Below are 5,489 nucleotides of genomic sequence, written 5' to 3' on the forward strand. Positions count from 1 at the left end.
GTGTTACATATTTTGATGTTTTCATTTTTATTTCATTTCACTTATCTCTAAGTATTTTTCTAATTCCCATTGTTATTTATTCTTCAGAATATTTGTTATTTAGGAGAGTTCTGCTTAATTCCTGTATATTCATGCATTTCCCAAATCTTTTTGATATTTATTTCCAATTTAATTTTCTTGTGTTCACAGAACATACTTTATATAATTTTTTTACATAAATTGATACTTGTTTTTATGAAATAACATATAGTCTGTCTTGGAGAATGTTTAATGTGAAATTGAGAAAAATGTGTATTCTTCTGTTGTTGAATTGAATGTACTGTTAGATTCAGTTGGTTAATAATTTTTTTTTTTTCATATGAGATGGAGTCTTACACTTGTCGCCCAGGCTGGAATACAATGGTGTGATCTCAGCTCACTGCAACCTTTGCTTCCAGAGTTCAAGAGAGTCTTCTCTGCCTCAGCCACCCAAGTAGCTGGGATTACAGGCACCCACCACCACCCTTGGCTAATTTTTGTATTTTTAGTAGAAATATTATTTCACCATGTTAGCCAGGCTAGTGATTTTCTGTCTCTTTGTTATACCTACTACACAAATTGGGACATGAAAGATCCAATTATTAATTTTTATTACTATTTTCTACTTCACTTTACTTTCTAAAGCTGTCTTACCTTTCAGTTTTAAAGAATAATTTTCCTATAAGATATAACACTTGGATAATATCATTTGTTTTGCTTTGTTGTATTTTCAATCCTTTGAATATATTATTTCATCACCTTATATCTCCATATTTTCTGATGAGATATCATATGATCATTTCTCTGAGAATTCCTTGTCCATAATAAAGTCCTACTTCTCTTTTGCTGGTTTCAAGATTCTTTCTTTGGCTTTGATTTTGATGTACCTCTGTATGGATTTATTTAATCCTATTCTAGTCAGAATTCAGTGAGCTACTTAGAAGCATAACTTAATATATTTCATGAAACTTGAGAGTATTTGGTCATTATGCCTCCAACTTCTTTCTGCCTTTATATTCTTTCTGAGACTCTGAGTTTGTGTAGATTGGGATGGTGGTTGCTGTTCCAGAGATTTCAAGGATCTTTTCACTTTTCTTTATTTTGTTGTCTTTCTGCATCTTAAACTGGATAATCTTTACTGATCTATTTTCCCAAATTTGCTTATTTTACCTCCTCTACGTGCTAATATTTGCAATTAAGTCTCTAATAATTTTTTCATTTTATTTATTAATATTTTTAGTTACAGAATTTCTATTCAGTCCCTTTTTGTAATATTAATATCTTTAATTGTATTATTTATTTGAAAAAACATTAGTCTTATACTATCGTTAGTCCTCTAGACATGATTCACTTGTTTCTTGATGATATTTAAAATAGTTGATTTAAAGTCTTTGTATAGTAAGTTCAATGCCTATTCCTCATTAAAGAAAATTTGTTTTCATAGCTATTCTTTTTATTTTGTTCCGTATATATGACATAATTTATTGTTCCTTTGCATTTGAATAATATAATATGGCTACTCTGGAAAACAGATTATATCTCTTGGTCAGGATTTTCTATTGTTGCTTTTATTGTTTGTTTTCATTTGTTTAATGATTTTGTAAATTAATTATCTAAAATATATACAGCAGTCATGGTTTTACTTCCTATGGGTTCAGTTACCTGCATTTAAATGTGGTACAAACACATTAAATGGAAAATTCCAAAAAATTCATAAATTTTAAATTGCATGCTATTTTGAGTAATGTAATGAAATCTGACCTGCTCCATCAACCCAGGGTGTGAATTACCCCTTTGCACAGTGTATCTGCACTGTATACATCCACATATACATTCACAACCAATTAGTTACTTAGAAGCCATCTTGGTTATCAGATTATCTGTAAATGGTTTAGCAGTGCTTCTGTTCATGTAACCCTTATGTTATTTAATAATGGCTCCCATGCACTAAGAGTAGTTATACAAAAAACCAGATATGCCAAAGAAAAGACATTTAGTGCCTCCTTTAAAAGCAAAGGTAAAAGTACTTGACTTAATTAGGATGGAAAAAAATCATGTGTGAGAATGCTGTGACCCAAGTAAAAAACAGTTTTTCTATTTATTAATAGTCTACGTGGGGTTTGGTACTATCCACAGTTTCTGATATAAAGTGGGAGTCTTGGATTGTATTCCCCATGTATTCTGCTCATGAATGACCTCTAACCAAAGGTAGCTTATTGGTCAGCTAGTGATTAAATGGAAATTTTATTAAATGCCTAGTGCCCATAAATTTGTAAGAACTGAGAGGTTCATTGTGTTTGTTGAGGGACATCGTCAATACTCAGCTAGGATATTTAAACTCTGCCTTAGGTTCACTTTCTGATTTTACAGATCCTCATAATTAGCAAGAGGTGATAATTTAGAGACTTGACAGGTTTTCCTGAACATAAGAATAGTCCTAGTTATGAACATAGTCTATGAATGCATATGGCTTTTTAGAGTTTCAGGAATATTTCAGTGCTTTGAAAGACCCTATGAACATCTCATTGCCTAGCTTTATTTTTTAAATTTTTAATTAGCCTGTTGTTTGCTCAATTTATCAGCCATCTCTATTAGTACTGTTATTTCTTTCTTTCAGGCAGCCATAATTTTAATCAATTGCTACAGATTATTTTGAACAAATGCCTCTAGCCAAAAGGTTGTTAAAAAGGGAAATATTCAAGTCAGTCAAACAAAGACTGAAAGAGGTAAGGTTTTGCAAAGAACCAGCAAATGGGTCAAGTAATCACAATTCTATAGAAATGGAGCTTTGAAGGAACCCTGAGACATTTTGTTCCTTCAGTGGCTGGAAGGTTGTTGGTCATAGATAAAGATTACTTTTTTAATGTTTTAAAGGAAGTAAGGGGCTAAGATTATTTTTTTTACTGTTTAAAGTTACTGTTTTAAAGGAAGTAAGGGGATAGAAACAGGCCAAGTTAAAATGCCATAAAACTTATTATTCTTACTGATATTCTTACTGATATTCAGTTGTTTCCCTTGATGAATGTTCCAAGATTGCTGTAAAAAATTAATTTCCAGTATTACACAAATGTTGATTCTGACATTTTTGCCATTGATTTTGTTTCTTTTACAAAGGAGAGAATTTTTGAATTTTTTATTATTTCATTCTCACTGTTGTCACCTCATAGTTTTATTACTTGATTACTATAAACCAAGGATAATATAATAATTACAATATGTTTTTATGTTAATTGTATCTTTTTCTTTGACAGTTCCTATACAAATGTTAATAAAAAAATTTAGCAGCTGCAGATGGTAGAGAAACCACCCCTCTGTCACTTCCCCACTCTTTCATTATTTTCAGCACACACTCTCTTCATATGCACTCTCACACCAATATATTTCAACTTGGAATACTCTAGTCAAATGTTGCTTCACTGTAAATGTGCTTTTTCCACAAAAGAATATTTGCTAGATAGCTTTTTACATAGTCTAGTATCTCTAAAATTTGAACATAAGTAGACTATATACATGTCTCCTTCATCATATCAAGAGAAATTATGTTATTATTTGTACATAGACATATCTCAAATCAATTAAGGTTCAACTTATGAGCATAACCTGTAAATAACACTTTATTCATAAGAATAAAGTCTTTCAGATTAACTATTATTTTGCAATTAAATTATATGATATTTTAAATTAAAATTAGTTTTCAAAATGATTTTAATCTTTAATTTTATTACAGAGATAAAAATAGTAATCTTTCAAGAAAACCTTTTGAGTGATATGAAAATTGTAAATCTTAATGCATTCATTCAATGTGATTTATTCAAGATTAAGCTAAAGATTAAGTTTTCTATATTGATCTTATCATCTCACCAATAGTTTTGCAAGAAAGTAACTCTTTTTATATATCTATCTTAGATAGATAGATGTAAATAGAAGCTTAATGTGTTTTTCAGTATTAATTTAAAAGATTATTTCATATGAGAATTTATTATTTTACTATTTACAATTGTTATAAGGTATATATTTAAATAAATACAACAACACACTTCCAAAAGCCATAAAAAATTATATTACCAGAAATATAATAAGTAGGGTGAGGACTAATAAGTGTATACAGACAGAACATTAACATTATTTATTAATTTTTCATGGGAAATAAATTCTAAGGTATGGCTTATATTTTAGATTCATGATCTCCTAATGGTAACTCAAGGGCTGTCCTTCCACAAATTTTATCAAATTGGTTTAAAATATTTGTGATAAAATTTAATCATTTGATTAAAAAACAACATTCCTCCCAATAGACTTTTTATTTTTACAGTTAGAAGTTGCCTGTGTTTGGAGGAGCAAACTAATCTCCGTTCCTCTTTTCTCAACAGTGATTCTATGCTGTAATTTTGTTTACTCTCACTTGATTTTATCTATCACATTACCAATTACATTTATTTCTCTAAACAATATATTATTTTGTTTCAGATGTTTTCAAAATAAAATCATATTGAAGTTATTCTCTTGCAGCTTGTTTTCTCTCTATACTATGTTATTGAGACTTATCTATATTGTTGCATGTAGTGTTTAGTTTGCATTTACTTTCACATCTCTATCATTTTCAATTGTAGGAATGAAATAAGATGTATTTATATAATCTTCTATCATTTGGACTGTTTCTTGTGTTTTGCTATTGGAATCTATTAATAAAATCATTCTTTACAGGCTTCCTGGTGAACAACTGCAACCTTATTTAAGACATACATCCAGATAAGAAACTGCTGGATCAGGGTATGGGCATGTTTAACTTTACTAGGTTATATCACTTGTTTCTTCTAAATTAAAAAATATATATATTTGTGTGTGTGTATGAGTATATACACCAGGCAAAAATTTTAGAATACTCTTACATGCTTTGTTTCTTCCTTACCATTGATATACTTTGATAGATATTATAATTTTATGCTAGATTACTATAGCTATATTTTTTCTGTGATCTCATCTATTTTAACATTTTAAAATGCTTAAAATTATTTAATTGATGTTATTTCACATATATCTCATAATATCTTCTGAATTTATTTTATTCTGTACATACTTTATCTAAAGTTGTGTTTGAATATTTGAGCATGTATGTCAGATATTCAGGGAATTTGCATGTCTGAGTATACTCTTAATATAATCTCATAATTTTAATGATAGTTCTGTTAACATTCTATTCTTCCAATATTTAAAGTTTGCATATATTTATCTGGTATTATCACTGAAAAATCTTACATCATTCTGATTTTTTAAATAAACATATCCTTTTCTTCTGGAAGATTTTATAATTTTATTTTTTGTCATTGATATTTTACATTTTAATAGTGGTATCAAGGTTTGTAAATTCTTTTATTTCTCCTCTTTGATATTTGAAGGGATCTTTAAATACAAAGGCCAACATGTATTGTTTTAATTGGTTACAATATTTTCATTATCTATTCAGATATTTC

The sequence above is a fragment of the Callithrix jacchus genome, chromosome 1 (genome assembly GCF_049354715.1).
Source record: "Callithrix jacchus isolate 240 chromosome 1, calJac240_pri, whole genome shotgun sequence".
NCBI lineage: Eukaryota > Metazoa > Chordata > Mammalia > Primates > Cebidae > Callithrix > Callithrix jacchus.